Source organism: Crassostrea angulata, unplaced genomic scaffold, assembly GCF_025612915.1.
Source record: "Crassostrea angulata isolate pt1a10 unplaced genomic scaffold, ASM2561291v2 HiC_scaffold_103, whole genome shotgun sequence".
In the NCBI taxonomy this organism is placed as follows: domain Eukaryota; kingdom Metazoa; phylum Mollusca; class Bivalvia; order Ostreida; family Ostreidae; genus Magallana; species Magallana angulata.
This window is the reverse complement of record NW_026441658.1, coordinates 24,531-38,000: the sequence shown is the minus strand read 5'-3', so window position 1 is coordinate 38,000 and position 13,470 is coordinate 24,531. Positions and strand designations below refer to the sequence as shown.

At 32.3% G+C, this 13,470-nt stretch overlaps 1 long non-coding RNA gene across 1 annotated transcript; it reads left to right on the top strand.

Annotated features, from left to right (window-relative positions):
- Positions 1-13,400, top strand: LOC128169165 (uncharacterized). Its single transcript, XR_008241506.1, has 2 exons — positions 1-82; positions 13,138-13,400. It is a non-coding gene; the product is annotated as an uncharacterized LOC128169165 (long non-coding RNA).
- The last annotated feature ends 70 nt before the right edge of the window (positions 13,401-13,470 follow it).

Genomic DNA, 13,470 nt, shown 5'->3' with positions numbered 1-13,470 from the left:
TTTAGCGGTGTGTCAGAAGAATGGCCTGCAAGACGGCGATAGTGGAAATTTCAGCTCAACTAACGTATGACAGATTATAAAGGTATGTTTCAATACAGGATATATCGTATTGACTTTTTCTTTTCAAAGTGTTTGTGCACTTTTCAATCTATTCCGACATTCCTCTGACTCTAACCTTCGCTTTTGACGTGCGTAACAATATAAAAGCGGGCATTTGAGTCAGAGAAATCTCGGGATATTATCTGTCCAATGTATTTTCACGTGTATGTTTTGCACACTACTCTTTTGAATTTTTATTTATTAATATGTTTTACGGTGCTACCGTTACACATACCTTGCATCATTGTCAACCTAGTGTTATTTAAGTATCAACGAACGGGCTATTGGTACTTTGCGGAACGGAACGGAACGGAACCAGTTAAGAGGCCCCAAAAGGGGAAACAAGATTTCTTTTAAACGTCATTATTTCAATTTAACTTATCGTAAATGGAAGATTGTTTTACAAATTTTGCTGTTTTAATGAATTGTGTATTACATAAAATATGCTACTCATTGCTCTATAAGTCAATACAAGCTTCTTTCCCGAGAAAACCTAAAGTCACTAGTTGTTTTATGATGTTTGATTGACACTGTAAATATAAAGTTGAGGTTTAAACCAGACTCAATTAATCTGTGTGTGTAACGTCGATAAAATTACTTAAGTAATCTTTCTCCTGAATATATTTCTTCTGATTCCGTTCCGTTCCGCAAAATACCATTACCCGTGTGGATATTGGTATTTAACGGAACGGAACGGAACCGTTTAAAAATTTTTAAATAAAGGAAAACATCATAACAACTACTAGCTGTTTGTTTATTTCTATGTTCTTTTGAGATAAATGAAGCAAATCATTTCATCAATTCAAACATCTTGCATATGTGCATATCACTCCTGTGTTGAATACAGCTATAACTTTTATTTCATCTATGATACATTACTTACACGGATGATATTACTAGTTTGTTCACAAAGCTAGCAATAACGCAATGTGCATCCCATATTACGTAGAATTCTAAAATATAACGAGCACATTCGCAAGGAAAAAGTATAATATTCATCACTTACCTTCCGTCTGAACAATTTTCTTCTGGTTCCGTTCCGTTCCGCAAAATACCATTACCCGTGTGGATATTGGTATTTAACGGAACGGAACGGAATCTTTCAAACTTTTTAAATAATGGAAAATATCATAACAACTACTCACCGTTACTTGAATTTTTTATCAGATTCTTTAAAGATGAATGAGTATATCAATCAAATCAATTCAGTCATCTTATGTATTTGCTGATTATTAATTTCAGCGTTTGTGTGCGTGTGCTGCATACAACAACTTTGTTTTCATTTTTTGTTTATCAATTTTATATCATTGTCACGGCAGAACTAACTAGTTGGTTAATTAAGCTAGCAAAAACACAATGCTTATATCAAGTAGAATTCATATTATACCAAGATCATTCGCAGCGCAGGGATAATATCGATAAAAATACTTGATAGTCTTATTTGAAATAAATTTGAATGAATGTTGATATAACAAATGTTGTTACCATACTTATAAATAATTTTCTTCTGGTTCCGTTCCGTTCCGCAAAATACCATTACCCGTGTGGATATTGGTATTTAACGGAACGGAACGGAACCGTTTAAAAATTTTGAAATATAAAATATATCATAACAACTACTAGCTGTTTGTTTATTTCTATGTTATTTTGAGATAAATGAAGCAAACCAACAAATCATTTCATCAATTCAAACATCGTGCATATGTGCATATCACTCCTGTGTTGTATACAGCTATAACTTTTATTTCATCTATGATACTACATTACTTACACGGATGATATTACTAGTTTGTTCATCAAGCTAGCAATAACGCAATGTGTATCCCATATTACGTAGATTTCTAAAATATAACGAGCACATTCGCAAGGAAAAAGTTTAATATTCATCACTTACCTTCCGTCTGAACAATTTTCTTCTGGTTCCGTTCCGTTCCGCAAAATACCATTACCCGTGTGGATATTGGTATTTAACGGAACGGAACGGAATCTTTCAAACTTTTTAAGTAATGGAAAATATCATAACAACTTCTCACCGTTCCTTGATTTTTTTTATCAGATTCTTTAAAGATGAATGAGTCTATCAATCAAATCAATTCAGTCATCTTCCCACGGTGTATTTGCTGATTATTAATTTCAGCGTTTGTGTGCGTGTGCTGCATACAACAACAACTTTGTTTTCATTTTTTGTTTATCAATTTCATATCATTGTCACGGCAGAACTAACTAGTTGACAATGCTTATATCAAGTAGAATTCATATAATACCAAGATCATTCGCAGCGCAGGGATAATATCGATAAAAATACTTGATAGTCTTATTTGAAATAAATTTGAATAATTGATGATATAACAAATGTGGTTACCATACTTATAAATAATTTTCTTCTGGTTCCGTTCCGTTCCGCAAAATACCATTACCCGTGTGGATATTGGTATTTAACGGAACGGAACGGAACCGTTTAAAAATTTTGAAATATAAAATATATCATAACAACTACTAGCTGTTTGTTTATTTCTATGTTATTTTGAGATAAATGAAGCAAACCAACAAATCATTTCATCAATTCAAACATCTTGCATATGTGCATATCACTCCTGTGTTGTGTACAGCTGTAACTTTTATTTCATCTATGATACTACATTACTTACACGGATGATATTACTAGTTTGTTCATCAAGCTAGCAATAACGCAATGTGTATCCCATATTACGTAGATTTCTAAAATATAACGAGCACATTCGTAAGGGAAACGTTTAATATTCATCACTTACCTTCCGTCTGCACAATTTTCTTCTGGTTCCGTTCCGTTCCGCAAAATACCATTACCCGTGTGGATATTGGTATTTAACGGAACGGAACGGAATCTTTCAAACTTTTTAAATAATGGAAAATATCATAACAAGCACGGCATTTATTCAATCTATAACGAACATGTATTTGTTACGGGAGTTTACGGGAGATTTAACGAGTTTGTTTATCAAATTAAAAATACACAATGTTTACATCCAGTAGAATTTTATATTATATCAAACATATTCTGAGGGATAACATTATTTCCAAAAATAATTGATGGCTTTATTTGTAATACATTAAAATAGATATTAATATAAGAATATGGATTCCATACTTATTAATAATTTTCTCATGATTCCGTTCCGTTCCGCAAAATACCAATACCCGTGTGGATATTGGTATTTAATGGAACGGAACGGAACGGAATCTTTTCCTTTTTTTAAAGCCATCTCAGGGCTTTGTTCGTACGATCAGTTTTATAATAGAGATTAACTGCCACTGATCATGGCTAAATATACATTTACATGCCTTATATGTTAAAAATATAATGTGCACATTAAATGGATTGCATGTCACTGAATTTTCATATCCATGATACAGCAAGAGACAGATTATCATAATGTTGATTAAATGTGCTTAATCATGTGTCTCTGTATTCCGCTTGTAAGTTTGTGTTACTAATCAGTGTAGTCTAATTGCAACTTCTCGGGCCTTCCCGACAGGCTCGGAAAAAACATGAATGCATTAACATTACCGGATGTTAGAATTTTATACAAAATGGAGTTGCTTCCCATTTAAATAAGGATAGACTAAACAGCCTTGTGTGTCGTTTTTCGTGGTATAGTTTAGGATATATCGTTGGCTTTAATGAAGTCTATGTCAGATCTCAACAGATCATAGATTGTGTTGTATTTATATCAAGTTTTATAAAAATGGATGTTACCATGTACGCCTATCTAATACTTCCAATTGTGTCAATTTCAACTGTTACCCTCCAAAACAGGACTATTAATTTTTTAATACTGAATGTTTTAATTTTAGAGAACATTTTACTGCTTCTACATAGAAACGACGAGAATTATACAGCAAACCGTACGCGTATGTAACAATTTGTGGTTACCCGTTGCCAAGGGAGTTGCTAATGCTGAGGGTAATATAACGGATTATCAACTGCGTCTAAACCAATCAGATTTCAGTAAAATGAACATGTACAAGTTATTCACATCTTATATACTAGTATTTAGTTTTACAGTGCGTACACATCATATATTCACTTCATTTGAGATTTAGAATATAAGTATAATATAGACACAGTCACATACCGAAGATAAAAAAGCACATGTACAGACAAGTGTATACACCGACAGACAGACGTATATATGCACAAACAATCTCGAAAACTTGCTTTCAAAAATTAACATAGAATTATAATAAAACAAAATATTCGGAAATGTATTTATTGGCCAATAAATCTCTCATCGACGGTAGAAACTAAAATATACATATAAAGACAAATGAATTCAAAGCACAAATCACACACCAACGCTAGATCAACATACAGACTTGAATCACAACGACAACTGATTACCCTTATGGCACGTCATACTATTACTTATTAGGTTAGTTACTGACTCACTACGCCTCGCCATCTATGAGATTGATGAACCCAATATATTTCCGTAGTGAGTCAGTAACTAACCTGTAAGTGTTTTGTTTTCCCAAGGACTATCAAGCGACATGTTTATTCACAAATAGCGATGATCTACGCAAAGCCATGTACAAGATGTCTAACATCTCGTGCAATTTAACTCATTTAAACTCTTCAAAATTTTGCTTTCGATAAGTTTGGCAAGTATCTAGTACATTTCGGAAAGATGCGTTTATTATGCAGCGTACAGATGTAGTCAGACGATAGGAATAAGTAATTTTAACATTTTACAACCTATATATCGTCAGAAATCGTTGGAGAAACGGAAGAACTTGTTTAAAACATAGCTTGAAATGAGGACCCCCTATAAATCCAAAATGGCGAGTGTCGTCCCTTTACTTTTTTTAATGTACATTGAATAAACTTTTTTAACATGATTGAAACGGGGGGTTTCGGTGAATTTATTTATTGCAATACACAAAAATACACATAAGATTACCAATTTTAATCAATTTTTTCTTCGGGAACAAATAATTAGGAAATTCACTATCCAACAACCAAGCCCCTGTGATTAAAGTATTCTCGTGCAAAATGTGACATAAAGTAAGCATTAAAGATTTTAATTGACAGAAAACTGCAATGCGATAAGAATCTGTAATAAACAAAATACAAATAAAAATGACAGGTATTGGTTTCCATAGAAAAACAATCCAATAAAGCTTTCACATAGAATTAAGTAATGCAACATATCTTAAATATATTCTATAAATAAATTCATTAATTGAATAGAAAATAATGAGTTAAAACCGTAATCAATTGACTTTATTAAACTGACAGTACGTAATTATCAAGTTCAAAATGTAATGTTTGTCGACGAAATGGCGCACCATACTTGAAGCACATGGTAAACTAAAATCCATCGGTAACAAGAATATGCAAATCTAAGCATAGTTGACAATAAAGACAGAGGTAAATTACATCACTAGAAGATTAATAATACCTAATTATAACAGTCAAAACACTTACACAGTGGAATTCAAGGCTTACAAAAAACTGTAGTAATCGAGCGTTTAGAAATATGGCGCAGTACTCCCATAAACAAACAAGTCGTACACAAAATCTTTCGTACAAAATACATGTAGTAATCAAAAGACATAACAGAAATAAAAGTTAACGTTGTACACAAGATAAGCACACAAGATATTTATAATTTTATATTAATGAAATGGTTTGTTAGCTTGCTTCTTATATCCCAAAATGATGTTTTGATATTTTCCATTATTTTTTTTTTTTAAGATTCCGTTCCGTTCCGTTAAATACCAATATCCACACGGGTAATGGTATTTTGCGGAACGGAACGGAATCATAAGAAAATTATTCAAAAGTTTCGTAACAACATTTGTTATATCATTATTCATTTCAATGTATAACAAACAAGCTATAGGTTAGCTTTTTAAAAAGAAAGTTAAGAAAGTCAGCCAGCGGAATATTATTTTAGGTCAAACGTGAATACACAATCTATTAAAATACGGGTTATGTAGTTTTCAGAAGAATGATAATAGGCAAGTGTATTTTTAGTTTGCACTCTTATTTTCATGTCTGTTTGCATATGTGCGGAGAGAAGCTTATATATTATAGCAAAGTCCTTACATTGTACGATTGCAAATCTACTTATTACTTAAAATTGTAATTTGCAAGATTGCACTCTGAATTTCATGGTACTGTCGCAAACTACTGCCAATGCATTTTCTCTCCAATCTCACTAAGCTGATTCCGAAGACCCCGGCCCGTGAATGCAGACGATACTTATGGGCAGTCTTTCAAGATATATACAGTAAAACTCGTTTAGTACGAACACGGATATTGAGAATTCACGGATATAGCGAAGTCATCTTGGATCCCCAGCTATGTAAATCTAATGAATTTCTTATACGGTTATAACGAATTACGGATATAACGAAGAAATTTCTTAGGTCTCAGTGACTTCGTTATAACCGAGTTTTGCAGTATCCAGTTTGACCTAGAATCTTCGAGTTTCTCTAACAAGGACTGTCTAATTCCTTCCCAGAATTTTAATTTACGGAAGCGCAATTGAAGTTTAATCCCAACTTGATAAGTCAGCCCACTCATAAGGCTATCAAGTATTTATTTTTAAAAATGATTATAACCCTGCAAATGGATTTGATATAAACTTCGACTTGATGTAAACATTGTCTTTCGCTAGCTTGATTAACCAACTAGCTAATTCTTCCTTTAAAAAAATCGAATGATTTATTATATAATGAATAAATGTTGCCTTTGTAAAAATATGTTTCACATTTTAAAAATTTTGAAAGATTCCGTTCCGTTCCGTTAAATACCAATATCCACACGGGTAATGGTATTTTGCGGAACGGAACGGAACCAGAAGAAAATTGTTCAGACGGAAGGTAAGTGATGAATATTAAACTTTTTCCTTGCGAATGTGCTCGTTATATTTTAGAAATCTACGTAATATGGGATACACATTGCGTTATTGCTAGCTTGATGAACAAACTAGTAAATATCATCCGTGTAAGTAATGTAGTATCATAGATGAAATAAAAGTTATAGCTGTACACAACACAGAAGTGATATGCACATATGCACGATGTTTGAATTGATGAAATGATTTGTTGGTTTGCTTCATTTATCTCAAAATTCAAGGAACGGTGAGTAGTTGTTATGATATTTTCAATTATTTAAAAAGTTTGAAAGATTCCGTTCCGTTCCGTTAAATACCAATATCCACACGGGTAATGGTATTTTGCGGAACGGAACGGAACCAGAAAAAAATTATTTATAAGTATGGTAACAACATTTGTTATATCATCATTCATTCAAATTTATTTCAAATAAGACTATCAAGTATTTTTATCGATATTATCCCTGCGCTGCGAATGATCTTGGTATAATATGAATTCTACTTGATATAAGCATTGTGTTTTTGCTAGCTTAATTAACCAACTAGTTAGTTATGCCGTGACAATGATATGAAATTGATTAAAAAAATGAAAACAGAGTTGTTGTTGTATGCAGCACACGCAGACAAACGCTAAAATTAATAATCAGCAAATACACAAGATGACTGAATTGATTTGATTGATAGACTCATTCATCTTTAAAGAATCTGATAAAAAATTCAAGGAACGGTGAGTAGTTGTTATGATATTTTCCATTATTTAAAATTTTTGAAAGATTCCGTTCCGTTCCGTTAAATACCAATATCCACACGGGTAATGGTATTTTGCGGAACGGAACGGAACCAGAAGAAAATTGTTCAGACGGAAGGTAAGTGATGAATATTAAACTTTTTCCTTGCGAATGTGCTCGTTATATTTTAGAATTCTACGTAATATGGGATGCACATTGCGTTATTGCTAGCTTTGTGAACAAACTAGTAATATCATCCGTGTAAGTAATGTAGTATCATAGATGAAATAAAAGTTATAGCTGTACACAACACAGAAGTGATATGCACATATGCAAGATGTTTGAATTGATGAAATGATTTGCTTCATTTATCTCAAAAGAACATAGAAATAAACAAACAGCTAGTATTTGTTATGATGTTTTCCTTTATTTAAAAAGTTTGAAAGATTCCGTTCCGTTCCGTTAAATACCAATATCCACACGGGTAATGGTATTTTGCGGAACGGAACGGAATCAGAAGAAATATATTCAGAAGAAAGATTACTTAAGTAATTTTCATCGACGTTACACCCACAGATTAATTGAGTCTGGTTTAAACCTCAACTTTATATTTACAGTGTCAATCAAACATCATAAAACAACTAGTGACTTTAGGTTTTCTCGGGAAAGAAGCGTGTATTGACTTATAGAGCAATGAGTAGCATATTTTATGTAATACACAGTTCATTAAAACAGCAAAATTTGTAAAACAATCTTCCATTTACGATAAGTTAAATTGAAATAATGACGTTTTAAAAAAATCTTGTTTCCCCTTTTGGGGCCTCTTAACTGGTTCCGTTCCGTTCCGTTCCGTTCCGCAAAGTACCAATAGCCAACGAACGTCAAAGAATTTTTGAGAGAGTATTGTTCTACAATAAGTATGCCAAAGGTACTAATTTTAATGGTTATGATACATACAGTGCAACCCCCTACCCCGAGAGAGAGAGAGAGAGAGAGAGAGAGAGAGAGAGAGAGAGAGAGAGAGAGAGAGAGAGAGAGAGAGAGAGAGAGAGAGTGCCCGGTCCCTGTTTGTAGGTGTGTAATTTTCCACCTTTAAATTTAATGGTTTGACTATATGCAATATCTACATAAATTTTTTAACTGTTTATTTTTTCTCTTTATTCCTTTTTATTTAGTTCAAAATGTCCTATTCTTACCTGCCTACTGTACATGCATGCACAATTAGCTTAAAAATGGAGTAAAGTATGGCTCTTCCTAGTTTTTATTTATATAATCTCTATATTTAAAAAAGATGAAAACAAATCATATGTCAATGAGGCAGGTATCGCAGTCTATACTGAAATAGCTCGTAAACGCATTACAGATGTTTGATCCACCTCTAAATTTACCGCAGGTAATATAGCGTGAGAGCACTGTGACGTCATCCATGATTTGTTCGTCTTTGTTTACATATCTCGACTCAATATACGAAGGTATGGAAGCATGTAACAAATCTCTTGAGTCTCGCCAAAGCATATGCGGTAAACAAAACGTGTCTTCAAACCTTAAGACACCGTAAATTAAGAGTTAAAAGTCAGCCATTTTTGGCATAGCACCACGGGTGAAAACATTAGAGAGCATTATGGGACATAAAAAAAATTTTGTTTGATGAACTGTAGGTTTAGCTCGTTCTTTTTCCTGCGCACACTGGTTCTTAGAGCTCGCTTCGCTGCCCTCGCTATTATGTATATGTATGTCTTATTTTGTATTGAACAACACACCACGTACACAATGTAAAACAGTGCAATTAAAAGGGGTGGGGGCCCAAAGGCACACAAGAGTAGAATGTTGTAATTAGAGTGTATGTTTTCATGATGATAACTTTATACCCTAAATATTTGAATATAGCAGATCTTTACCATATCACCTCCACTTAATTAATGAATTAAAGAACTCAGACAGGCTTGTACTTAATTAAATAAATATATTTGACATGGTAAATATTCAGTCTAATTAAAATTAGAACTTTTGTCTGGCTAGCCGTTATATATGATTATCGCCTGTGAAAGAGCATGTAAAACAGAGTGCAAGATGAAAAGAACTTGAAGTTCAGATTTTAGGTTTATGTTCCCTGATATCTATAAAACATTTTTCTCAAGATTTGATTATTTCACAGAACCATTGTAAATACTTTAAGATTAGTTTATCTTTTATATATATTGGATTTTATTGATTCATTTTAGGTAAACTTTACATGCAGAACACATCTACATTGTAAACAATTTTTACAGTAAGACTAATGCATGTAATAATTTTTACTACATGTGCCTCAGATCTCTCTCTCTCTCTCTCTCTCTCTCTCTCTCTCTCTCTCTCTCTCTCTCTCTCTCTCTCTCTCTCTCATGCTTTTAATCTTGGCAAAGCATCACAGAGCAACATCATTTTGTGCATATCTCTATCTAGTAAAAGAAATCAACAATGCTTTAAATTTCAAAATGAGCATGTATTATTGTACAATCCCTCATTTTTTCATTGTGCAACTAAAATCCAAAGCTTTGTAAAATTGTTTATGGAATTTTATACATACTAAACATGATATTGTTTTTAAAACCTGTCATTAATAAGAAAAGAGAAAAAAATCCTCGCTAAATTTATTTGCAAAAAAACCCCAGTAGAATTCATTTAATAAAAAATGGTATAGCAGAAAATTATACTTTGAGGCTGTTCGGATGAAATACTGTAAGTCGTTTTAATTCCACTGTGTTTAAATTTCATGATTTTTACTGAAGTATTAATTGCGATGGTTTTAATTTCACGCTGCTTAAAAATTCAATTGATCAGAATAGAAGCATTTAAATTTCATAATATTTGGTTAAAGTGTTCAAACTAAATAATGCTTAAGAAAATCAAAAAATAGGGGGAGGGTATACATGTAAGGGTATTTCTAAGTGATGTGATGCTTTTGTCATGATAATATCATGTATATGTATTTAGTTTTGAATAAGGTTTCTTATTTAAATAGGTTGAACAACAGTTGACCTCTAAAAGATTAGGTAAAGATGATTTATTTATGGAGAGCCCTGTTAATCTGTGTTAAATAGAGGAAAGTGGAAATGCTGGGTTCACTTAAATGGCCATATTTTTCTTAATCCTTAATGGAATTGGCAAAATGAGGTATATTTTTTCTCACAATAGCATAAGTTTAAGTTTGAGACAAAAAGACTTTTCAGAGAATGTTAGTGTAAGTTTCAAGACTACATGGTATTTTCAGATTTCTCATTTAACTGTAATTTTGAGTGGATTTTGTACCAAAAGTAGTATATTTTGGAAAATGGATGATTTTGTTGGTTATATATGTCATTATACATTATTTATTAGCTATAATATACAAGGGGAGTAACTCCCTTTTAAATGTGTAGAATGACCACCACTAGAGTAAATTAGTTTTAGAAAGTAGGTATTTAAATTCCTACCCTGATGACAATTGATAGGCTTAAGTTAATTACCGAGATAAGAATCAATACTGCAAAAGAGTTTTGATCAATTGAATTATTTAAATTATGAATTTGCAGCAATATTGCTGTCTGATTTCATGAAATAACATTAAGCAACCTTACTTATATAACCCAATTTTTTTAAAACAGCATATTTTTCTTTCAAATAAAATTCACATGTAGACAAATGCAGTTATCAAAGTATACAATATGTCAAAAAACTCAAGTTTTTGCTCCTTCCTATCCAAAAGTGTTATTTTAGATATATTTACAGAATTCAAAAAGCCACCCCCTCTCTCCAATTGTCTCCATTTCCATTACATGTTGGATATGTAAATGTACATTTGACCTTGAAATAACATCTGCTATAATAATTACTCTCGAAATGATCAAGAAACAACATATTTTTACCCTTTTATTGTATATATGCATCAAAAATGTAGAAAAACATGTAAAATTTGAACAATTTTCATGGAATTCTCATGCATCCGTCCCCAGGTACCCGGGTGTGTTTGAATTTCATTTTAATTAAGAGCAGACATCACACTTGTAGGTCTTACTATTTCAGCAAAATTAAAAGGAGACAGTTAGAAACCAAAATAAATAAGATATTCACCAAATATGATTATAAGCTTACTGTTTCATGAAAACATGAAATCACATGTATGGCGACATGTCGTTTTGAAATGTTACATTTCATCCATTTACCAAGAAAAGATCAATTTTCAATATCAGTGATGGTTGTTTTCAAATATGTGTGAGAAATGACTCAAGGGAATTGCCACAAGTTTCATAATATTAGGTTAAAGTGTTCAAACTAATGCTTCTTAGAAAAATAAAAAAATAGGGGGAGGGTATACATGTAAGGGTATTTCTAAGTGATCTGCTGCTTTTGTCATTATAATATCATGTATATGTATGTAGTTTTGAATAAGGTTTCTTATTTAGGGAGGTTGCACAAGAGTTGACCTCTAAAAGATTAGGTAAAGATGCTTTATTTATGGAGAGCCCTATGAATCTGTGTTGAATAGAGGAAAGTGGAAATGCTGGGTTCACTTAAATGGCCATATTTTTCTTAATCCTTGATGGAATTGGCAAAATGAGATATACTTTTTCTCAGAATAGCATACGCTTTGTAAGTTTAAGACAAAAAGACTTTTCAGAGAATGTTGGTGTAAGTTAAAGGTAGCAAGGAACAGTTTCGGATAAAGTACCCGTCAATATTTTTGTAAAATTGAGAGTTGCTGTACTTGAAGGCTGATGAGTGTTGCTAAAATGCATGAAATGATTTTTAATGATTTTCATTAGTTAGAGGGATGTCTCTTGTTGAAATTGATATGCAATATGTAGGCCCCATATGTTAGGTACATGAGATTCAGAAGTAAAATGCGAAACCTGCGGCTATGACTGTTGTGTTGACTTAATATTAGACAGTGAAAATACAAGTTACAGACGGGAGCTAAGGTAAATAAGACGAAAAGTAGGTGGATGGGCCATTATAAACTATACACCGGTAAGTTAAGGGAATTGGCTGGGGGTGGTCTAAAAATTAAGCTGAAAAATCATGAAAAATTAGCAAAATATGAAAGGGTCAAAATCTCATAAAAACCAGTATGTAGAAAATTTTACAGTTTTTGACTAGTAATTTTCTTCAGAAATTGGTGATTGGCCTTATAAAGAGTGAATTAAAGGTATTTGTGCTGAATGGGAACTGAGGAAATTCTAGTTACAGGGTTTCGAAGAACCACGTCCCCCGGCTACAATGAAATGTATAAAAAAAACTGTCCTGTGCCATCAAATGTCATGTATCGGGATATGTCATACTAATTACACTGCATGGTCAGTGTATTTTTTTTCCAGAAATACTATGCATATGTTATTAATGTAAACACAGCTGTTTTTAGTACCGGTACATGTATGTTAACACAGCTTATTGATTTTTTTTAATTTCAGCTATTGGTGGCCACATGGTTTTTACCTGTTGATTCCTTTCAGCTCTTGAGGTTAACCTGTCACCTCTACCCACATGCATATTCCTTAATGTGTTCTACAGACTATTTACCAGTAATTCAAATTAAATCGGATAATTCATGAACAGTTACTGTAATAGAACTTTAAGAAAGCATTATGCCTTGTTGTGGTTTGTGTTTGATAAGAAATTATAACAAACAAATGTTAGCCGTGAAAATTTGTTTTTCAATAAAAGTATGAAATTATGTTTCCTTTATTTTGTTTTTTTTTAATTTTATAATGATATTCAGATGTGTTTACATAATTAAAAAATCA